At 40.0% G+C, this 24,893-nt stretch overlaps 1 long non-coding RNA gene across 1 annotated transcript; it reads left to right on the top strand.

Moving 5' to 3' along the window:
* Window positions 1-91: 91 nt before the first annotated feature.
* Window positions 92-20,391, top strand: LOC129150909 (uncharacterized). The gene is made up of 3 exons (XR_008557715.1): window positions 92-107; window positions 9,604-9,679; window positions 20,138-20,391. It is a non-coding gene; the product is annotated as an uncharacterized LOC129150909 (long non-coding RNA).
* The last annotated feature ends 4,502 nt before the right edge of the window (window positions 20,392-24,893 follow it).

The following is a 24,893-nucleotide window of genomic DNA, read 5'->3' as shown; positions in this document are numbered from 1 at the left end:
TGTTTAGCATAAGGGAAGGAAAGAGCCCAGATCCAAAGGGAAGATGAGAAATGTCAGCGTTTACTGCAGCAGGTGCCAACGTCCTACTCTCTGTTGATGAAACAAAGGTAGGCGTGGGGAAGATTCTCAAAGACAACAAGAAAGATGTACCCACCACCTTTAAAAACTCTAGGCTGTCAAACAGAGACTTCTATTACCCCTATTCCTTCCTCTCATTTTCTTCCCTGGAGGCAGTTTTCTTACATCCCCTTTGAAAATAGCACTTAACATCTGTAGTTCATAGAATTGTTGTGACGATTAAGTGAGACAGTTCATGTGAGTTCTTAAACAGCATCTGGCTTTTAATTACACTATAAATGTTAGTTTTTATAGATCCCACTTTTCCCCTTAACAATATAATTCAAATAATGTTTAAATTAATAGAGCTAACATTGTTAAATCATTCTTCCACTGTTAAAAAAATAGAATATTGTCAACTTTTTGGATCAATATAGAAAGTGTTGGTTAATATCCTTGTGTATAATTATTTGTTTTTCTAACAACTTCGTTTGAATAAATGATCAGAAGCAGGATTATTATAAAGTCAAAGGCTATGAATGATTTTAAGCCTCTTGCAACATATTGTGAAATTGCTTTTAGATAAAGAATAAATTGCTTTATACTCTCACAGGTAATATAAGATGCTGTTTTTACAGTGGTGCATATATTCTTTAGTCTTTTTTCTTCTTCTTCTTCTCTATATTGGCAGCCCTTTTCTGTGATTAAGGAATCCCTTAGGTTTGAGGTAGAGGCTTCCTCCCCAAGAGCTGCTGAAACAGTCATATGCTCACTTGTCTCTGCTGCCTTGAAGTCAAGATGCCATCTAAGCTCTTCCAATTAGATACCCAGGCCTGCCCAATATTTGCATGGAAGCTGGTGGTACAAAGAAGCAAGAGGCTACGCCGAAACCGGTTTGGCTCAGTGGATAGAACTTTGGCCTGCGGACTCAAGGGTCCCAGGTTCTATTCCGGTCAAGGGCATGTACCTTGGTTGCGGGCACATCCCCAGTAGGGGGTGTGCAAGAGGCAGCTGATCGATGATTCTCATCGATGTTTCTAACTCTCTATCCCTCTCTCTTCCTCTCTGTAAAAAATCAATAAAATATATATTTAAAAAAAAAAGAGGCTGCAAGGACATCTCCATGGCAGCTGTGGGGTTCTGAGCTCCATATCAAGTTCCTTGGGCCACTGGCAGGGGAGTTAGCAGCCAAGGTGATGGGTTCTTGGCAGCTCATGCAATAGCACCTAGTACTGGCCAATTCCGCATGGCCTTGTGGCCATGTGCATGGCTGCTAGCCCTGGATTTAATTCTCCAGTTCACCCAGAGATGTTGTGAATGATCCCGTAACAATGTGAGAAATTGCCTTCTTGCTACACTCAGCCTAAATGATCATTGCTGCTTGCTAGGGAGACTCCTCATGTTTATACAGCATCTTACCTCCCCTCAACAGCACTGAGTATTAAAACAGTTTTCATCTCTGTTCATAGGCAAGGTGAAAATCTGACACCCGTTGTTTTAATGATCACTATTGAATTTGGAATCTATTTACATGTTTACTTGTCAACTGGATTTTACACTCTACTTTCCCCCATACAATATGCTCCACTTTCCTCATAGTATATGGACTAGGGACTGAACAAAGGGAGAACACACAGAATGATGGCTCAGGGCTCCTGGACAGGCATTGTTGCTGTTTCTCTGGCTCTTTTCTATATTTGCTTTTTTTCTTCATGGTAATAACTGATACTATTTTTGTATAGTTTATATGTGCTAACACATTTTCTAAGGGTTTTCCATGCATTATTTCATTTACTCTTTCAAAAATCCTATAAGAGAGACAGTATCACTATCCCCACTTCATGGAGGAGAAAACTGAGTGATAGAGAGATCATTAACCCATCTAAGGCTACCAATCTGGCAAGAAGATTGTAACACAGAGAGCCTAATTACAGAGGTGGAAATACTTTTCCGTTTTATGAGGCTGTACATTATTTCTATGTGGATTAAAAATTACCAACTACATGAAACCCTAAGAACAACCACATAAGCAAATCATCAAAATTACTAACAAATCATTGTCTGCCTCTTATTGGAGTTTGCTGTTTTAGCATATCTATTAGCAAAGGATTTGAGGTTCTGCATGTTCGTTGAAATTCAGAATTTTCTGGAGGTGAATGGAATCTGCAGCTTTTTATATGTATCGTATGATAGCTTATTAAAATGAGGCAGTGGGGGAAAGACAGGGGAGGTAGTCATTCATTACGGCAGGTTTCATTGACTAACACCAGCGACAGTTTCTGTTCTGCTTTTGTTTCTCAAAGTGCTAATAGCAAGATTCTGTCCCTGCAATCCCATTACTGGTGGCAATGGAATGTAATCAGGCAGTACCTGCAGGATAAGTCAAAAGATTAAATTAAGTTGGGATTTGAATCCCCACTAAACACAGAATCAAACAAAGATTAGATTTCTGGACCCCAGTCTCACAGTGGCTTTCAAGGGCTTCTCTTAAACAACAACAAAAATATATCATTATTCACTTTGACTACTGGCATGTTAAAAGGAAATGCAGACAAAGAGAGATGAGGGAGAGAAGGGGTTGCAACAATATGGAGTCTCATTCTTTATTCCCTAAGTACGTCCGACTTTACAGAACTAGTTCATTTCCTTGCAGACCCTGGAGAAGTCCTGGGTTGAATTCACATTTGGTGCCATGAAGGATTCCAAGTGGAAGATTGTATAGTTCCACCCCTAGAATACTGACAATTTCTCCTAGAGCCATCATCGTTCCGCTTCTGAATAAGAAATCAAATTAGCACAAGGCTCATTTGGGGTTTGGAAAAGTGACTAAGAAGAAATTCTGCAAAAGCTGCAATTTATCGAAGTATTGGCAGCAAAGATGCAAAAAGTCAACAAATTGGATGGAAAGCGAGGGTTTTTCCTTTCTTAGCTTTTCCCTTTTCCATTTTCTGTTTTGGTTGGTGGACTTGCTGTTCTTAAATATACTATATGCTCTCCCTTTTTCAGCAGACCAAATTATGCGCGATTGAGCATTGACAGTGCTTCTTGAAACTGAGTGTTGTTCATGCCCCTGGCTTTCTGCTTTCCATCAAGAGCTACATGCTTCCTGAAGTCATCCTGACACCAAACTACCTTGTATATTTCTTCTAGAGGTTTTATTCTACTATGGTGCTATTTATAAAGAATCAGAGGTTTAATCCCTTTGCAGGATTAGAGAACAGGAAAACCACACCAAAGTGAAGGTGCAGATTGTTGGCTCAGAATACTTGTAAATATCTGGACATCAGTAATCTTCAGAACCACATTTGAATCTGATAACACCAAGGGCTTATCTATTGAACCACACACACACACACACACACACATACACACGAACAATATCAATCATTGTAAGAATAACTAAAATTTATTGATTTCTTAATACATATTAGGAACTTTTCTCAGAAATTTTAACATATTAACTCCTTTAATTTTAGTAACAACCTTATTAGATGAGATGTGGGGACCCATATGGAGAGATCAGTTGCCCAAACTCACACAGCTGGCAAGTAGAGGAGTTGGGGCTCAAACCCCAAAGATTGGAAAGCAGATCCTACACTCCGAATAGTTATACTATGCTACCTCTGCCAAAGATGCTAAAAACCAATTTATACTATATTCTCATTTTCTGCGCCTGGGCCTGATTTACAATTTAAAACATGCAAACAAACAATTTCCTTCTTTGTTAGTAGAAGTTTGCATCTATTTATTTGAGAGTCAAACCTGCCCAATTGTAGTGGCCTTTTTACTCTGTTCAGAATCATAACTACTGCTCTGCATTTGGGGTGCCATTTCTCTTTGATTATAGGAAGGATGGTCAACTAAACTTCCCCAGTGCCCCTTGGCCAATAGATGGTCATGTGACCCAAGCTAAACTGAGTGGTTCCATTTCCTTGTAACTTGAATTTTGAAAAGAAGAACTCAAACACTGGTTTATCCCAGCACTGTCCATCAGTTTCTCCTCTGAAGTTTTATGGAGCAGCCCCAGTTCATGAACTCTCTGAGACCTGATTCTATAGCTTTCCTGCAGATTTTGTGGGCTATTATATACTCTTCCAATAAACTTCTCTCTATCTCTCTCCATCTCCCCTCTCCTTACCTTTTCTCTTTCCCCCTCTCTTCCTCTCTTTTGGCTTAACATAGCCAAAATTGATTTCTGTTGTTATCAGCTAAAGAATCTGTTAATAGATATACCTATCAAGATGGGAAAGTGTTAAATAATAAAAAAATATTTTCCCACAGGAGTCCTTTTCATGCATTCTCCAAATCCTATCTAATAAAAGAGTAATATGCAAATTAAACATCACTTTGCTACACCCACAAGCCACACCCACCAACCACACCCACCGGCCAATCAGGAGAGAGTATGCAAATTAACCCAACCAAGATGGCTACAGCCATGGAGAGAGCAGAAGGGAGGCTTAGGTTTCCCCGGCAATGAAGGAAGCCAAGCTTTCTGCACACCCTGGCCTGGCTCAGGCCTCTGCTTAAGGCTACAAAGTTTCAATTATAGAAGATAAATAAATCCCATCAGAAATGGCTGCCACCACTGAGTGAGCAGAAGGCTTGGCTCTGCTCAAGGCTACAAAGTTTCAATTGTAGAAGATAAATAAATCCCAGATACCAGGGCCTCCGCTTGGGTCGCTGGGGGGTGTGGCCGGCCTGCAAACTACCACAGGCCCCTCGCCCAGGCCGCCCCATGCCCCAAAGGAACCCCCATCCTGATCCAGGACACCCTTCAGGGCAAACCAGCTGGCTCCCACCCATGCACCAGGCCTCTATCCTATCTAATAAAAGAGTAATATGCAGATTGACCATCACTCCAAAACACAAGATGGCTGCCCCATGTGGTCAAAGATCCTGCCCCCATGTGGACACAAGATGGCTACCACAAGATGGCCAGCAGGGGAGGGCAGTTGGGAGGGACCAGGCCTGCAAGGGAGGGCAGTTGTGGACGATCAGGCCAACAGGGGAGGGCAGTTGGGAGGGACCAGGCCTGCAAGGGTGGGCAGTTGGGGGTGATCAAGCCTGCAGGAGAGGGCAGTTAGGGGTGACCAGGCTGGCAGAGGAGGGAAATTGGGGGAAAGCAGGCTGGCAGGGGAGCAGTTAGACATCAATCAGGCTGGCAGGGGAGTGGTTAGGGGGTGATCAGTCTAGCAGGCAGAAGCAGTTAGGGGCAATCAGGAAGGCAGGCAGGCAAGCAGTTGGGAGCCAGCAGTCCTGGATTGTGAGAGAGGTCCCAGATTGGAGAGGGTGCAGGCTGGGCTGAGGGACACCGCCCCCCCCCCCCCCCAGTGCATGAATTTCGTGCACCAGGCCTCTAGTTAAATATAATGGGGAAGAATTATTTGTTAAGTGCTTATTTATAGAAGCACTGTAGAGATGAGAAACTGGCTCACAGAGTAAGATGCCACAAAAGGATATGAGGGGTATTGGAATACTTCAAAACCCACACAACATAACAAAACAAACAAACAAACAAACAAAAAACCCAAATCTCATTCTGGGATCCTTTCCCCCAGGTAGAATTTTAGGAGTGGTGGGTCACTGGCATCTGACTCAAAATGAAGACTGATCACAGATCAAAATGAGCAGTTATGTAACCTTTTAATTTACCAAGTGCTTTCCAAATAGGCTTTCATTTCATCCTTGAGACCACACTGCAGGTGGGGATTATGACCACCTGCCAGGGACACTTCCCCCAATCCTTGCTTTGGTCTCGCCCCTCTTTTCACTCAGGGCCCCACTCAGATGTCACCTCCTAAGAGAGGTCATCCTGACAAACTCATGCAATACGTTTGCCCCTCTCTGGCCACTCACCATTCCCTTCATTTTCCTCCTGGTTCTTATGACCACTAGAAATTGTGTTCCTGTGGTTTGTTGTGTCTGTCACACCAACAGCATACAAACCCCTGTGTCTATCTTGTTCACCTCAGCGCATGAAAACCATTTCTGACACAGAGTAGACACAAACATTTACTTAAGACATAAATAAAAAAACACATTTTTATTATTTTATTATTCCTCTCCATCTACAGCTCTGGAACTGCTGGCTGTGTGATGGAGCTACTTTACTTGGTAAACTTACATTTTTTCATCTGTTAAATGGGAACAATAAAAGTACCTCTTGTTAGGGTTGTTATTACACTTAGGTGCAGCGATAGAGCATTGTGTCTAGTTACAGGAAGTGCTCAGTGGCAAAGGAAGGGGAGCAGACACTTGTGGGAAGAAAACTTATCTTTCATCCCCTATTTGGACAGACTGCATTTGACTCTTGCATATAAAATGCAAAATTGTATGGTCATGGGGAGGAAAGGAGAAATGTTTAATATTGGAAATTTAGGCAGGTTCAGAAAATGGGATATATAGAATTTGATATAAAACATCCTGTTGATGTAAATTTACTGTTAGGACTCTGGTCCCACATCAAATGCATGAAAGCACAAAAGTATATTCATATCACTAAAACAGATAGGCCAATCTGGCAGGGCTCCATACAGTGGCTCAAAGTTATTGGCAGGATGTGTCTCTTTCCATCTCTCAACTTGGCTTCCCTGGAGGCTGGCTTCACACTCAAGCAGGTCATTTCTCTACATGGCTGTCCTCTACAACAGTAGACTCACAGTCTGGAAAGGAAAAGTCCTGGTGAAGGAAGAGGGCATCTTTCTTTATATTTCCAACAAACATCTCACAATTGTATCTTTTTGGCCTGGCTTGGGTCACATAATCATTTCCAAACTAATCATGGTAGCCAAGGGGACAGATTGCTCTAACTGGCCAGGCCTGGGCTATGTATCCAGGCTTGGAGTCAAGGGTAGAGTCAACCACTTGGACTAAGATTGGAGAAGGAATGCCCCCTAAAAGAGGTTCTATTATCATAAAGGAAAAGACTGGGTAGATACAATGGATAGACAGCTAGCTACTCCCATTAGATATTGTTAATTGATAGCTCTGAAGATGGTAATTTTGATGATGATTCCAATGATAAAAGAGAAGAAAGTGTGACATGGAGTGATCAGACAGCTTGGACAAGATTCCTCATCTAGAAAGACTTGCATTGCTCTGATCCTCAGGCCACAGTCACTCACCAAGCTCTTCCTGAGCAGTTCCTACATATGAACCATGCTGGGCACTGGGAGTCACAGATAGCAGAGAGTCTCTTCTGCCAAAGAAGACAGAGAATAATAAGGCCATAAGGACTTTAATGCAGTAAATCCATAAAAATATGCAATTGTGTTGGAAAGTGACCTAAACTTGAAGGGGGTTGTGTATGAGGTTAGGCATAAAACCATTCTTAGAAGAGATAACTTCTGTCATTTTTGAAGGAGAAATAGGCTCAAGCCCATGATTCCTTATTCCAAGTAAATGGTCTTCCATTCTTAAGCTGAACTATAAAGTGTGGATTACGTCAACAGAAACACAGAAAGATACTTGGTTCTCCCCAGGAGTGACCTCCTGATTGACAGCTTAACATAAACAATAGGAATGAGGATGTACACAGATGTGGACATCCAACCCCAGAGAAGTGTGTGTGTGTTCATTTGAATTTAGAAGACTGGTGTCTGGGTGTGTCTGATCTTCCCCAAGAAAGAGAACAAATGTTTGTGCAAATTTTTGTCCTATCTTCCTCTTGTTGAGCCTCTTATCCACATAACGCTGTAGCATCCACACCATCAGGGCTCAGAATCTCTCCTACAGCCAAGAACCTCCATGATCATGGCTCCTATCCAAGAGCAGATGAAGGATGGCTCTCAAGACAAACCCTAAATATCAACTTCACCCTGAAAGAAACGTGTGCGTGCGCACACACACACACACACCACAGTGAGAAAATTATTCTAAACCCCCTGCTATTTCAAAGAGATTGTACATAAAGGAGGATTTGAGTCAGGAAAAAAACCAAAGCATTTTGTTTCATAAATAGAATTGGTGTGGGAGTTGATTGTTTTCTCTCCTGAGGGATAAACATTTTAATTTAATAACAGTCAGAAAGTGCCTAAATGTTCTTGAAGAAAAAATATGGTGTTCCTAGGAGGGCAGAATCTATTCACTTGCTGAATACTAGGGATGAGGCATTTCATCAGAGTGTTACTCAAAAATACCAACCAAAATTTTCCAAGTATCGAATTTTACTAACTAAAATAACTGTAGTTATCACCTATTGGGAAGTTTTTATGTGTGGCAAGTGCTGCACAGATGTTATCTGACTTAGCTTCCATGTCAAACTTATGATGTAGGGATTATTATAATCCCATTTGGTATGTGGGTAAACTGGGAAGTTAATCAACTTACCAGTAAGGAATAGAGCAGGAATTCAAAAGCAGATCTGACTTCAAAGTAGTATTTATATTCACCATTTATATAGCAGGTCTGTTTGCAACACCTTCCAACAGACCTATCAAAGGTGGGGCATAGATTCATAAGAAAAGGGACTGAAAAAGGAACTAAAATAGAAAAAAATGTGTTAAAATAGTATTATTTAAGAGAATGCTATCACAGCTGAGCCAAGGAAATAAAATTTTATATGTGGAAAAAAATAAAAGAGTATCTTCATATAAATACAATTGGGTCATATTTGGGGTAGATTGCTTGTTTGCTGCTAGGCCTTTGTGAAGAGTCTGCTTGCTTTTTGTGCAATATGTGAAATACAAAGGGTTAGACTGGCACAATCAGAGCTGGTGAAGTCAGTAGCTTCTATTTCATCTATGGCAGATCTGCTCTGTCTTCATCTTCTTGGCCTCTGTCTATAGTAGCCAGAGATGCCACATCCAAGGGAGTTTTACAAACCATTTAAAGTCAGTCAGTCAATAAGAACCTAGCCTTTATGAATAGCAATAATGCACAATTCTTATGGAGTGCTTATTCTATGCCAAACTCTCATCTAAAGACTTTATATGTATTAAATAATTAAAATTCTTATGTAATTACCTAAACACTTGTCTGTCTCCTTCATTAGTCAACTCCATGAGGAAGGTATCTTTATTGACCCTATTTTTTAGAAGAAAAAATCGAGACACAAAGAGTTAAGTCACTTACACAAGGTTTCACAGTAAGTAAGTGAAACTGACTGCAAATCCAAGAGAACTGACTGTAGAGCCCACACCGCTAACCATCAAGCCTTATTACCTTTAGACCAGGATTAACATACTTTTTCTATAAAGGGCCAAATGATAAATATGTCAGGCTTTGCAGGCCACATAGTTTCTGTCACAATGACTCACCTGTGCTGTACAGCTACCGTTACAATTTCAGTGCAAAAGAAGCCATAGGCAATGTATAAATAAAAGGATAAGGCTGTGTGTCAATAAAACTTTATTTATAAAAAGAGGAAGTGAGCCAGATTTGCTGGCCACTGGTCTAGACTGTACTACACTATACATAATGGCTGGATTCTTGTTCTCTTATGTAGATCATTCCAGCCATAGTTACGGTAAATTTCCTCACATGCCTTTTGGTTTTTCCACATTTTATTTTCTCTGCTGTTAACATTTCCCTTTCTTTTGTTAGGTTGATGATAACATTGATGATGATGGTGATAATGCTAATGTTGACTAAGCATCTCTATACAGGAGGTGAAGCTGAGGTAAGAGAGAGAAAGAAACTTTCCCATGCAGCCAGCATGTGTGAGCAGAGCTGAGACTTAAAAACAGACGTGTCTAACTCCAGAGAACCTAGCTTACTCACTGAGCACAGTTTTTTAAAGTGTGACTTAAATACCACTTGCATTAGGATCATGGGGGGCGGGATTTCAAGTCTGTGTCTTAACAAGTTTCCTAGGTGATTCTTTTTTTTTTTTTTTTTACAGAGAGGGAGAGGGATAGAGAGCTAGAAACATCGATGAGAGAGAAACATCGACCAGCTGCCTCCTGCACACCCCCCACTGGGGATGTACCCGCAACCAATGTACATGCCCTTGACCAGAATCGAACCCGGGACCCTTCAGTTCGCAGACCGACGCTCTATGCACTGAGCCAAACCAGTTTCGGCCCTAGGTGATTCTTAAGTGCATCACAATGTGATGAGCACAGCATTAACATTATGTGACCAACCACATCTTCTGGGATGCTCTCTCAGACCTTCAAGTCTAGATTAGGGCTTCCTCTGGGTCTCTCCAACCCCTGTGATTATACATCTTACTACTACTTACCCTATATATACAAGTACCTAACACTTGTCTGTCTCCTTCATTCGTCAATCATCCCTGAAGGTCATGAACAATGTTTCTAATTCACTGTTCTACAGCCAAAGCACATCATGTAGTTGGACCACATGTATATTTTTTGAATGAGTAAATAATTAATAGAAACTCTAACTTCATGGGTTTTACAATAACCTTCATAACTACATTTTCTATGTCTACTGCATGATTTGTATCATTTTCCTCTGGATTCCCCTGTATTCCTTTCTTTTGCTATGAATCTCTTTGTTCAATTTTTAGTATATTTGAAGTATGCATCTATTCCCCCATAAAGTTTTTACCATTTATTTTTAGTTTGCCTTATCTTACCTAATAAAAGAGAAACATGCAAATTAACCATCACTCCAATCAGAGTGAGTATGCAAATTAACCCAACAAAGATGGAGGTTAATTTGCATATGCAGGCACAGACCAGAGTGAAGGCTGCTATGAGGGGAAAGGGGGCTGCGGAGGGAGCTACTGGAGTGGTGCTCCAGACAGAAGTGAGGACTTGCTGGCTCTGGGCGGCCCGGGAACGAGGACTTGCCGGCTCCCGGGCGGCTGGGAGTGAAGCCAGGGGAAGGAAGGCCTATTCTTGCACGAATATCGTGCAACAGGCCTCTAGTCTTAAATATAACTAAAGAGAGCTAGGGAATATGGCCTTGTCCTATAGGAAGGATATCCTAAAAGATGGCTTTTTTATATGTCAATTTATTCATGAGCTTTCTATTAACACCTGTAATGATCCTAGTAAGGAATTATTGAAGAGTCCTTACTTTCAAAGGATTTTCAATTTAGTTGAGAAAGACCCCAAACTCTATTAAATGGCAAATATATGTAATTCTGTGCTAAATTGCATTATACAGATATATCCATTTATTTAACAAGTATGTATCAAGCACTTAGACTTTCTAGTTACTGCCCAAGTGTCAGAGATCAGGAGTGAACAAGACAGTGTGCATGGAAATTACATTTTAGCTCAGAGAGACAAGACCACAAAACAGAAAAACAATATATGAATAAGACAATTGCAGATAGTAGTAAGTGATGGAAGGGATTGAAAGGCTGAAGTGATGGTACCTGGAGTGGAATACTCTTGGATAGGGTAGTCAGGAATCTCTGATGAGGAGAAACTTGAAAGACAGGAAGGAGCAGGATATGTGAAGATTGAGCATTCTAGGTTGAAAACACACACACACACACACACACACACACACACACTCACACACACACACACACTCACACACACACACACACACACACTCATGCGAGAGTCCTTGAGGGAGCAAGCTGAGTATGTTCTAGGACATATCTGAAGCATAGTGATGTGGGGGCAGGGGTAGTGGCAGGGGATGGAAGCTAAGAGGTATGGCCCAGTCATACAAGGTAATGGTGTAAGAAGTTGAGATTTTGTTCTGCATATGTTGTGAAGCCATTGGTGGGATTTTGATAGAAAATTAATATGAACTATTGAACTTAATTTTAAAGGTAACTTTCACTACTCGGAAAAGTGGACTATTGAAAAACAAGAATAGAAATAAAGAGACAAATTTGGAGGGTGGTCTCAATAATCCAAGTAAGAAATTTTGGCTGGTGATGGAGAGAAAAAGAGAGATAAAGGGTATTTTTGTGGGCAGAAGATTTGCTGATGGGTATGTGGGCCATCAAGGATGACTTCCAGTTCTTTGTTTTGAGAAATTGAGTAAATGATACTTCGATTTACCAAGTCATGGGAGACTATAGGAGAAACATTCTTGCAGAAAATTTAGAAAGGTCTTTTAAAGACATGTGAAGTTTGAGGTGCGTATGTGGTCATACAAGTGGAGAAATCAAATATGTAGTTGGATAATTGAATGGAATTCAGTGAAAAAAATCAGAGCTTGGAATAAAGTTTGGCAGTTACTAACCATAGATGATACTTAAAAGCATAGCACAAGATGAAGTTGCTCCGGAAAGAGTACAGATGGAAAAGTTGAGAACTTGAGAACCCCACCCTGGAACAGGTCAACATATTGAGTTTCAGTGGGCAATGGTGACCAGCAAAAAGACTGAAGAAGTTAGAGAAGACGACAATAAAGAAACCCACAAGCTTCCATAAGAACAATAGAAAGAAAGATTTGGATTGGAAACATGGTGGGAACTAGTGAGCAAACCACTTGAGTAGGATGATGAGAATGGGAGCCTCAGTGGAAATTTGAGCCTCCTCTCCAACAAGAACACAAAAGGGTGGGTGCAGAATTGGCCTACAATAGCTTAACAACCTGTTCATGGGCTAAGAATAGGGAGTGATTATGCAACTCTACTGAGAAGTTTTGCTGCAAAGGGGAGCCAAGAAAGGGGGCTCATTTTGGAGGATGCTATGGGGAAAAACATTTCCAGTTGCCTCTCTCATCCTCAGGAATTGGTTAGATCTTTGTAGAACTTCTCCTGTCTGGGTGCCAAAGGTCATGCTGCAAAGAGAATTGTTATGGTCCCCAGAAGCCAAGATGTTAAAACATACTTGTTGCGATGTTTCTAAGGATGATGATTTTTCAGTTGCCATCAATTAAGGAATTTCCTAACTAATGTTCATTTTCCTAAATTTATATTTTTGTCATGATGTAACACATCCTCTAATCTCAGCTATGTATACAAGGAGGAATTGTATTGCCAATACCCACCATAGATGCTTAATGCATACACATTTGTGCTAGCCATGGGCATGCATCCCTTAAAACACAACCACCGATTAATTCAGATCATCTAAAAGAAAAAAGTTAGAAACAAAGGGACAACTCTGGATATAAATCAGCCCAAAGAATACTCACAATGTACTAAGAGACCCTAATGAGGACTGCAGCCATCTGGCAAACAACCCATTCGATTGAAACAAAAATGTCAACACAAACAAAATATGTGAAGTTGACCATGGACAGCTTGTTGATGGGCACCTATTTAGCTTTAAAGCAGTCTGGCAGATAGATTAAAAAAATCCATCAGACCTGAAAAGCCTTAACAGGATAAATTTCCCCAGGGGGCCTTTCTATATGGTACTTATCATTTTCAGAGCAGTGATAGCTCTGATTGTCTCCAGCATCATTAGCCTAAATAGAGTAATGATGCCAATGTGGGGAATCATCTTAAATACATAATCTGGGGGGAGGGGAGGCGCACGCCTGACTGTGTACATTGCATGGTTTCGGCTCTGCAACTTGTAGAGTTGTGTTAATTTCCATGGCTTCATTAGAGCTTTGCACTTGGTAATTATCTTCCTGCCATTGCCAAGTCCTTTCCTGGGAGCACACAGAGGAATGAATGGGCGACCTCGGTGTCCATTTGCCAGGCATGTGTTCCTTGTCCTGAACCCCATCCCAGCGTCCATCAGCAGCCACCTTCCGCCAAGAAAGAGATCCTTGTGCAATGTCTTTACCTCATGAAACTGTTTCCATGTTCACTTGGCTTCCTAATTGGGCCTCATACCTTTTGGAGCAAAAAATATATATATTGGAGCTGCCTCCAGCTTGGCAGACGCTTAAGTGAGAAGTCATACAGATGTGGAGCAATTGATTTGTTTCACACACCACCTACCTTCCTTGAAAATTAAAAAAGCTCACCAACAAAGTGGCAATTGGTCAGGACCTCAGGAGGGCAGAAATACAGAAAAAAATTAATTTCAAACTGTGAAACTCAGCCAGCAAGAGCTAATAGCCCCACTCCTGACAAACAGAGTTCATGTTCTGGTAAATGCAACAGAGCTTCTGTGTGTGTGTGTGTGTGTGTGTGTGTGTGTGTGTGTGTGTGTGTGTGAGTTGATGTTTTTTCTTCAGTGGGGGAAATCTGTGAAGGCATATGTCCCTTACCCTGATTTTATCACTCTCAGTACATGTACTGAATGTCATGGCCATCTTCCTAAAGAAGAGTTTGTAAACCCAGTCCCTCAGTATTGCCTGTACCAACAGTTCCACCATGGAGCAGATGAGAGTCATTTGCACAGTTCTCCCTAATGGTGGAAACATAATAATTAACCACATCCCCCCAAATGTTGGCTGAATGGCTGGCCCCTAATTTGTATACTTTCTGCAGAGGTTTCAGTGTCTTGTGAAATTTATTGCCACACTAAAGTCACCTTTTAAATTATGGATCATGATATTGGTATGCTGCTAAAAATGTTCACAGCATTGTAATTTTATGCACTGGCAATAAACATGAAAAATGCATTTTGGGGTTGTTTAACATTAAAAATAATGTTTTGGAAAATAAATTTTAGGAGAAATTTAGTGCTGGGGAAAAGGACCATATTCACAGTCCTGGAGACACAGATTCATAATCCAAACAGTGCATTGGATAGGGAGTAAATGTGCAGCCCAGGTAGGTCAATGCCAGGTACCACAGGGCAGTGAACTTCACATAGTTTGGATTTAGATGGTAGTGGGATTCACGTCTTCCTGCCAACTCTCATCTATCAAAAGGCTCCCGCTTATTGCTCTCTAAATGGTAGCGGGATTTGCAGGCAATTGGCAGCATTACAACAAATCACCTTGTTCAGGAACGAAAATGATATGGCACAAGCCAGCTTTCTGAAGAGTACTTTAACCTGATCAGCCAGGGGCAACTGCTCATGGCCTTGACTTCACCTGAAGAGTTAATTCAATGACTGGTATCGTAGCCATGGCATTTGGCTCTATCAACAGATGCATGTCTTGTTAATGGGGTCAGTGGCCAGCAAAGAACAAGTTGTCTTGAGAGATATCATGAGTCCAACTACCTAGCTCTGAATCTCATCATATGTCTTACAAGCCATGTGACCTTGGGCAAGTTAGTTATACCATCTGTTCCTTTACTGCCCATTAATAAAATAGAGGTCATGATAGAACACAATCCCAGGGTCATTTTGAGTATTAAATTAGAAAAGACATGGAGACATACATGAGCAAGGCACAGAGTAAAGAACTAATAATATTGCTGATGGTGGTGATAGGATGAGCCCATTCCACATTGCATTACATAAAAACTATATAAAACAGATGATTTGAGAAGGAGCAACCATTGAGCTTAAAAATAATAAATTTATTTTCTCTTTTGCCCCTAAAATTCTATTCATACTTCAAGACTTATCTTAGCAAGAGAGACTCAGCTGTGCAGCCTTCCTTTACTTCTCTCACTCACTACCTTGCCAAGGAAGAAGAAATTGCTCTCTCATTGAGTATTCCCATTGATTTTCCCCAGAAATCTTTCTTTTTTTCATTTTACACATCATAATAGATTTAATTGATTATGTGAGTCTTTAATATCACACTTCAAGCTGCTCCACACAAGGAATATATTTGATTTATCGCTGTGCCCACAGTGCCCACTATAATCACATGAAGAGTTTATTTACTGTTTTACAGGCTCTTTAAATATATTGGGGGGAAATAGGAAATTTGGGGTGTCTTAAGGAGTGTCTGACCTGGGCTGAAATTGTTTCTTGGGCCTCCCTAAAATTTGTGTTTCCTACAAATTTAAGACACCTGTAAAATCCATTAAGACACCTGGTCCCTCACTACATTAGAGAAGAATATTAATAAAATGACCCCTGTATGAATAGCCTTCTGACCACTGTTGATTTCCAAGTTTCATTTGGTTTTGTCTATTACCTGCGATTCTTGGAAGCTGAGAGGAAAGTTCACAAGCTCAGATATCCACTAACTCTAGAGAAGATAAGTATGTAGAAATATTCTTGTTCATGACACATATCTAAAGAGCCTGAAACATATTCCAAAATCATTTGGGCTGTATTTTTATTAAATGATCAAATGAATTAATATAAAGATATACAAATTATATAAATGCCATAAAATGATAAAATGAAAAGCTTGATAATTGGGTATTGAACCATGTGAAAAACAATGGGTATGTCACACCCCAAACAAAGTAGATGAAGGTGGTTTCACTCAAGTTTTAGCATGTTGCAGAATGGTCCATGAACATTGGGGTTGTATGGAACTCAAATTTCTGATGCCCATCCCCAGAAATTGTTTCAGGGGGTGGGGGTGGAGCCTGGGAAAATTTTTGAGCATGCACAATCAATATGTGTTATTTATAAGTTTTATTCGTGTACTGCTATGCAATGCGATACACATTATTAAAATTCACAAAATAGAAGTTATACAAGTATATATGACAATAAGTAAGTTTTTATTATTTATACTCCCCCAATAGATCTTCTTGGACACCCCCTGGGGTAAATGTACCCATTTTGAGGATGAGTGCTCTAAACAAGTGTTTTTCAGATTTTAATGTGCATATAAGTAGCCTGGAAGTGTTGTTTAAATGTAGATTCTGATTTAGTAGGTCTGAGATTAGAGATTATTTTTCTAAGAAGCTCCTAAATAATGCTGATACTCTGGGTCTGGGAAGTACACTTTAGGTAGTACTGGTCTATGCAGTAGCTTCTCTGTTTCTGATCTAAATCCCAATGAAAACTGACCTTTTAACTGGTCAGGGTTTTGTGTAGATGGTACGGAGGGGCTGAAGACTATTAGCCAGCTTCTCCTCAAAATCTCAATCTAGAAGACTTTCTGTAATTCTCCTTTTGAGTTTCACTAATGTGAAACAACTAAAAAGCACCCTAGAAAAACCTCCCCCATCCCTAGCCCTTTATGTACTTTCAGGAAGGGTTCTTTCAGCTTATCTCTTGAATTAACAAGACAGTACTCCCTGAAGTCATAAACAATGACTTTCCTGGATGCAACAGTGGGCAAGATTATTTTCTCTGATTAAGCCTTTGACAGCAGGCATCTTTGCAGCAAGCATCATGCCAGGTTTTATTAGTAAATTGGCCCTACAAAGTTTTTCTTACCTACAGATGCCCTAGCTCAGCAATCCTTCCCATAGATTGGAATGAGCACATTGAAGAATGTCATGCTTGGCGGTACCAGGAACAATAATTAGACAAATTTACAAATCATAAAGGGATACGTGGAACGCACTAATCTGTAGAGATTATTAAGTGGAAATAGAAACTTAAATAATTAATTCTTAAAATCATTCCAAGAAGGCTACATTTTTTTCCTGATGTACAGACACTGCAATTAGGTTCCTGTGACAGCCCATTTCAGATGAAACAGGAATTCTTCAATGTGCTTATTTAATAGAGCCGAAACACGTTATAAGGAGTGATTTCATTACCGCATCCTTCCGATCTGAATGAAATCAGAACTCCAGATGATGCTGCCCTTTGAGTAATTCCACAGCATGCTATGGACCAAAGACAGGGAGTGTATAGTCCAGAAGATCTGATGTGCATGAAAATCAACACCAGAAATCCTCTTAATGTGTTTTAGTAAAACGGGGAAGCATTATAATTTTGCATCAGTCACCTGCATGTCACTTACAAATCAGCCCTAAGAAGCAGCAATATCCTTTGTGAACACTGGAAATCATGGAGTAATATATAGTGGCTATGTTGTTTAGATATTTACAAGTTCCTTTGCTTAAAAAATTAACATGTACTAATTACACTACCCAATTTGAAAGCCCCTCCCTACCAACCGTGCTGTCTATTGGAAACTCCCAGAGAGCACACAAGAGCCTCTAGAAAGGCTGCTGTTTTGGTGTCCGATGACCTAAGCCTAACACAGCTTAATCACATGGGCAGGTCCTGTAGACTTCTTGTAGATTCACTTCCTTTGGTGCAATGGGGAACATATCATTATTGTCCTGAAAGATGAGATTCAAATACAATTTATTTTAAAGAGGTTAGCACAAGGGCACTCAATAGAATAGTAATGTGTTAGTTTCCTTCTAGATTCTGCATTAGGCTTCCCTGTGCTATTTACATAAGGAAGAATTCCTATTACTTATTTCTCTCCAAGATTGTGTTGAGAATGCAGTATTACTCAAAAGGGAAATCATTTTTGTTAGCGTTTCCAATGTTCATTAACACATAAACTGAGTTAAGTTAGTACATGTAGAGAAAACAGAATGCTTGAAAAGTCCTTGGCTAGGGATGAGGAGGGGTGAGAAACAGACCAGGCAGGGAGAGGGAGATACCACAGTGTTAACCAGATAAGACCGACTGATCTGCAAACCAGGTGAGTCCACAGTACACCTGGCCTCTGATTGAGCAGAAAGAGCAGAGGTCTCGTTGTAGTGGGACTCCTATTGTCCATCTGACCTCTCCTAGTCCCATTGGCAGTGGGGCCCCTCTCTTACTTTTTGATATGAAAATTAGAACATACACTCTTGCAAATGAGGTCAGCAGAAATTAAAGGAGCCACAAAACATTGGAGAAGGTCAGCTGCACATTGGCCCAAGAAAGCATTAGAAAAACAGTCTACAACAATGAAAAGGAACGTGCTTTTGAGTATTGAATGGCACTGTGTGTACCTCCAGCTGACTTCTGTGATAAAATAGTAAACCAAGTGGTTTGCACACCTGCTTTGTCTAATCTGAGCCTTGGAGTGTCCACCTTCAGAGAGGGAACTGGGACAAAGTAGGATCCACACCTGCAGCCCTTGAGAAGCAGCCTGACAGCTGTGCCGTTGTCATTCAGACAACTGACATTCAAATATTTGATGATACTGTAGTCAGGACATAGTGTCATTTATGCCTTTAAGACAGTGTTTTTGAAATTCTCTTTTGTTAAAGCTCATGATGTTAATAGGCATGACACACTACCAACAACAACAAAAAAATCCATAATTAATAAGTTTAGGAACTGCTGCTTTCTATATCTTAATATTAGATATTCCTTTTATCTGCATATCAAAAGATCTGAGAAGTTCTGCCCTAAAATAACATGTTATTAGTTTTACTTTCTGTCAAGACTTTCTAAAATACAAATAAGCACAGAACACAATCATAAAAAAACCACTAGTTTTGATTTATGGGGGACTTGTTTCTCCTGCTCATTCCTACTTCCCTCTCCCTTTCTCTCTGTTCTTTCTTTTTCCCCTCCCTCTAACCTTCCTTCCCTTCCTTCCTCTGTCCCTTTCTCCTTTTCCCCCTCTCTCTCACTCCATCCCTCCCTCCTCTCTCCATAATTTCTCTACATTTTGAGGGTTGGGAGAGTCAGCCCTGAAATGTCTATTCTTACCAGTACAATTTACACTGGAAAACCCTGCATTTGGAACGGATTACTGAACTTGGAGCCTTAATAAATCAGGTCTTCTGGACTTCACTGTACAAGTAATCATTTTAAGTATCTTCTTCCATACAGAATTCTGATGGAGAGGTGCAAGGAGACATCCAACCATATATCTTATATCCCAAAATATATATGAAGTGTAATGTTGTCTCTTGTCCAAGGTACTTATTCCCTTTATAACTGAAAAACTGAACTGGGGCCAGGAGTTGGGATCTTCAGAAAGAATTGGAAAATAGGGAATAGGTTGGATATGATGAAAAGTCCAGCTGTGCAGAGGTGCCAGACACTTGTTTTTATTTGATATTGGCTGCTGATTCTAGGGTGAGCTAAGTTAATTTTTTTAAGCAAGATTTTTATTTTAGAAAAAAATTATTTTAGAAAAGTTGTAAAGATAATAGAGAATGTTGCTATAGACCCTACGCCCAATTTCCCTATTATCATCATCTTACATTAGTGTATATGTAATTGTTCACAATTAATGAATCGATATTGATACATTGATATTAACTAAAGTCCATAGTTTAACAAAAGTCCCTTAATTTTTCCCCAATGTCCTTCTTCTGCTCCAGGATTCCACCCTGAATACACTACACTCAATTATCATGTCTCCCCATGAGTGTGACAGTTTCTCTTGGCTGTGACAGTTTCTCAGACTTGCCTTGTTTTTTGATGACCTTGGCAGTTTTGAGGATACTGGTTAGGTGTTTGGCAGGATGTTCTCCAACGTTTTAAAAAATGTTTTTTCTCTTCATTAGACTGCGGGTATGTGTTTCGAGGAGAAAGAGACCACAGAGGTGAAGTGCCATTTTCATCACATCAAGTCAAGAGTCAAGCATCAACTCAACCTACTGCTGTTGATATTAATCTTGAACATTTGGCCTAGGTTGTGTTTGCCAGGTTTCTAGACTATAAAGTTACTCTGCCCCCACTTTTCATACCAGATTCTTTGGAAAGAGATCACCCTGTGTAGCTCAAGCCCAAGGAGTGAGAAGTGTTGCCCCACCTCCTTGAAGGCAAAGTATCTACATAAATGTTTTGGATTCTTCTGCATTAAAGATTGGTCAACTCTTCCCCATTTATGTGTGTATGTGTATATTTATCCATCCAGTCATTTATTTATAGCAGATGGATACTTAGTTTACACTTTAGGTTATAATCCAATATTACTTTCTTCATTTTGTTGCTCAGTGTGTTTTAGTTTTGGCCATGAGGCTGGATCAGGCTAGAGTGGGAGTAATCCCCCAAACTGGGGTAGGGTTCTGGCAAAGTCTTCTCCAAGAGAGTAAGCTGTGGTAATAAAAAACATGCTGCAGTTATGAAGCACATTGGCTTCCTTCACACTGACGCTATTCTCTTGCCCCTGCCAGAGCCAGGAGAGGATCTTTCTTAGAACACCAGGTTGTCATGGTGTTCCTGCCAGTTTTTGGCGCCTGCAGCTTTTTCTTAGGGGTAAGGAGATCTCATCTCTAACAGTGAATTTGCTTGTCTCTCTAGATTTTACAGTGCTCATTTGCCGTATGAAGTCAGTTCTCTTATGTGTTTAAAAAAAATGGGTTGGTTTTCAATTTGTCCAGGTTTTTCTTGCTGTAAAATTGGGGATGATGATTTCCAAGCTCTTTACATATCAAAGCTGAGGCTGTAAGTCAAGGTAAGTGTTTCTAAAATAAATTTAGCTTTGCTAAACATAAAATAAAATGATCATGTAAGAGGAGATGGGTTTGTGAGAATGAACTTCTCACACTCATTAGCACAGGATGCCATGTGCCACTAAAGATGGTAGACCAGTAGTGTTGCTCTACTACCTACTGAAAAATCAGAAATGGCAATGGAGGGACCACATCTCTATGGCTGTAGCTCTTTCAGAAGAAAATGCATAACTCTGCATTCTGGTTGGGTTTCAAATATGCATGAAGGCAGGTGATGCAGCTTGATCACCTTTGGTAGCCCCATTGACTTATACCCCAGCCTGGCATCCTGGGAAAAGACACTGGCCTTGGGTGGATGTAGCCACATGTTGCTCCTCTGAATTTGCTCTTTCTGTTGAAGGAGACGGAGTGATATATTTGAAATAAAACATGGACTCTAGAAATTTCCTAGAAAATTATTACTTTGTGTTTGGGAAGTGTATGGCATTAAGTGTGGAGATCATGTTATTATGGCGGCATGATGACAGAGATATTTCCCAAGCTCCAGTCCTTTGTAAACTATGTTCCATTTTTTTCCACATCCACATGCCGATTATACTGGCAGTCCCTAAATTTCTTCTAAGTTTCTTCTAAGGCTGTTTAAACTCAAATATGCTTATTTAAATGACACTATACCTCAAGATTTTTATTTTCTAGTTAAGTGATTGATTATACATTTTCTATATATGTAGATACGTATATGACTGCTAAAGTAAATTGAACTCACAGACTTACTACCTAAATATCATCCAGTATTATAACAGTGATACAAAATTTAGGAAGACATGAGTGTTAGCAGATTTTTTAGTTGAGAACAGGTTTGAAAATAGAACACAAGGCAGGCAGGTTTTGATGGGTGGAGACAGTGATCAGGAAAAAAGTTGTATTGTTAATAATAACATGCTTGATTGGAGCTTCAATGTGTATCTTGCAGAGTGTTGAGTTGAGGTTACCTGTCTGAATGGGATCAGTGTTAAGCTATCCCATTTTATATGTGGAAAAGTCATAAAAGGGAGACATGAGTATAGTTTACTTGCCTCGGGACTTTGTCTAAAGCTTCTCATGCTCACTGATCCTAGGACACTTGTTAAGAACCGGAAAACCTCTCCCTGTTACAACACAGATAGACAGGAATGGGAATTAAAAGCATAACAAGATTTTCGTTAGGATTTTTTTGCTCTTTTGTTGTTTTTCAAAACTGGGCTCTAGGCTCAATTATGTTGTGGGCTATTGGTTCTCCTGATAGCAAACATGAGTTACCAATAATCTGTGGTCTCTATTTCTTTTCATTCAGTAAATATGTGTTGAGCACCTGCCATCCTTAGATTTTGTGATAGGTGCCAATTATACAATGGTGAAAAAGACAGACGTGGTTGTCCACACTGTCTTGGAGGTTATAAGCTAGTAAAAAAGACTTAATAAATAGTCTTCTCTTTTAAGATGACTTGCTGAGGACATGCTTCAGATCCAATCTTTTTTAATTAAACCACTAGAAATAGTAAAAAAAAACAACAACAACAAAAAAAAACACATATTTTTTAAAAGAAATGAAATATGTGGCCTCACATAAAGATAAGAAACAGTCTGTTCTTGAGACTAGATTTCCATCACCAGTGTGTTCCCTACCCAGAGATGGGAAAAGCAGAAGTGAGAGAGAACCCATAACCAGAGGACAAGGTAGTTCATTGGAGTACCAGGTCAAGATGGTTGCCCCTGCACCTACCTTCTAAACCAGGCCCAGTAATGGAGGTATATACCTGCAGGTAAGAGCAGACACTGTGGGAGTTTGACTCAGAGTGACAGGGAGAAATACAGCCCTTATGTTCAGAGGAGCAGCTATGAAAATGCCTCCACTCCCCAAACTCTCACAACAATTAAAGCTACAATTTCAGGTCCTATCTCAGTGGGTGACACAAACACATGAAAAATCTCTAGTACAAAAACAGAGCTCGTGAGGAATGCTGAAACCATAAAAGACAAGCAGAACCTATACCTGAAAAAAAAAAAGAGGAGAGTGAATAGATCAATGAAAAAATGGTATAAAACCATCTTGGCGAAGAAAGTGAGAGAAGAGTATTCCAGATACAAGGAATAGTATATGCAAAGGCCCAGAGACAAGAGTGAATTCAATATCCTCTTGTGTATCTAGAGTAGAAAACATGAGGAGGAGACAGTCAAGAAATGATGCTAGCATTATGGACAGAGGTTAGTTTGTAGGTCTTTTACATAATGTTTAAAATTTAGTCTTATCCTGGGAAAACGATATGTAACTTAAGGGTTTTAATTTTAAAAATGAGAATGATCTTGATTGACTCATAACAGATGAGAGGTGAGCAAACATTTTCTGTGAAGGATCCTCTGGCGAGTATTTCAGGTTTTTTGGATTATAAATTCTCTGCAAAACCATCCAACTCTGCCATCATCATAGGATGGAAGCAGCTGTGAACAATACATAAATGAGTGAGCATAGAAATGTTCCCAAAAAACTTTATTTACAAAAGCAGGTGGTGGGCCAGATTTGGCAAAGGAGCCATAGTTTGCTAACCCCCATATAGAGAGGCAATAAACCAGAAAGGAAAAAAGAAGATAAATTTAATTCAGTGGCTTTAACTTAATGGATGAGACAGAAGTCTTTTTTTTTTTTTTCATTAATTCTTTTTTTTTTTTTTTTTTTTTTTTTTACTGAATCTGAACAGACTGACATCAGAAAGGATGGGAACATGTTTATAATTTTATTTTATATGCTGACAGGTTTAAATGGGGGAAATCCTGAATTCTGTATCTCAGCCTCATTCTCTCCCATCACCCCAGTAAGGCCTCTCTCACTGCTAAATGGCTACTCCAGCTAATGGTCAGACCAACTATTTCCTAAATTGTATCCACCTGCACAGCTTTGGGGGAGGGGTAACAGTGCTTCGCACTCATTGTACTGCACCCATCCATTACTCCAGCATCACATCAGTCTGCTCAATTAAAGAGCCCGTGAGCACAAAGCCATGCATATCATGTATTACCCTGCCACAGGGCTAGTCACATGTCTGACGCTCAAGGTCCTTTCTGCTGAGCTATGCACTTCACCCTCATTTAAAATTAACTTACAAAAAGCATCAACAATATCCTTAAAGTGAATCTTTCCATGCCCACCCATGTCTCTGCCTTATAGAAAATGATTTGAAATAGCTTCTCTCTTCCTCTGAAGTTTCATTTTTAAATTACCAAGAGTATTCGGATGATAGTCAGGTCTGGGGAAAAGCGGCCTTTAGAGACGGCCTCTTAAATTCTCCCAATTCTCTGAAACTATCAAAATGATTATAAAACTAATAATATTAGTTAAAACTTATTGAATGCTTACTCAAAACTTTAAAAAATATGGCATTTAATTGACAAAAAAATAACCTACCATGGAGTTACTATTTTCTACTTAAGGAAAAGGAGGAGTTGGCAGAGCCAGGCCTTGGCCTCTGGGTCTCTGACTCCAAAGTCAGGCTGTGCTTTGTGTACAGTGCCTTCCCACACCAACACCACTCCTACTGCGACCTCACCACCAGGTGACCTCATTGCTGATGGGATAATTAGACAATAATTACAAAAGTGATCTTTTGTTTCTATATCAAACCTTCAGTGTCATACATACACATTGTCACACTCAGCCAGATGAGGCTGGTTAAAATAGATGCAAAAAGAAGTTGAAAAGAAAATAATACTTTTAAGGATGAGAAAATGTGTTCACAACCTCATGGGTAGAAGCTAGCAGAGTTGGGTCTCAATCAGGGCTCTCTACTCCAGGTGCACTGCTCCTCATTCTTCCTCAGGGGTTCATTTTTCC

Source organism: Eptesicus fuscus, chromosome 12 (genome assembly GCF_027574615.1).
Source record: "Eptesicus fuscus isolate TK198812 chromosome 12, DD_ASM_mEF_20220401, whole genome shotgun sequence".
Taxonomy (NCBI): Eukaryota; Metazoa; Chordata; class Mammalia; order Chiroptera; family Vespertilionidae; genus Eptesicus; species Eptesicus fuscus.
This window is presented reverse-complemented; position numbering and strand designations above follow the sequence as displayed.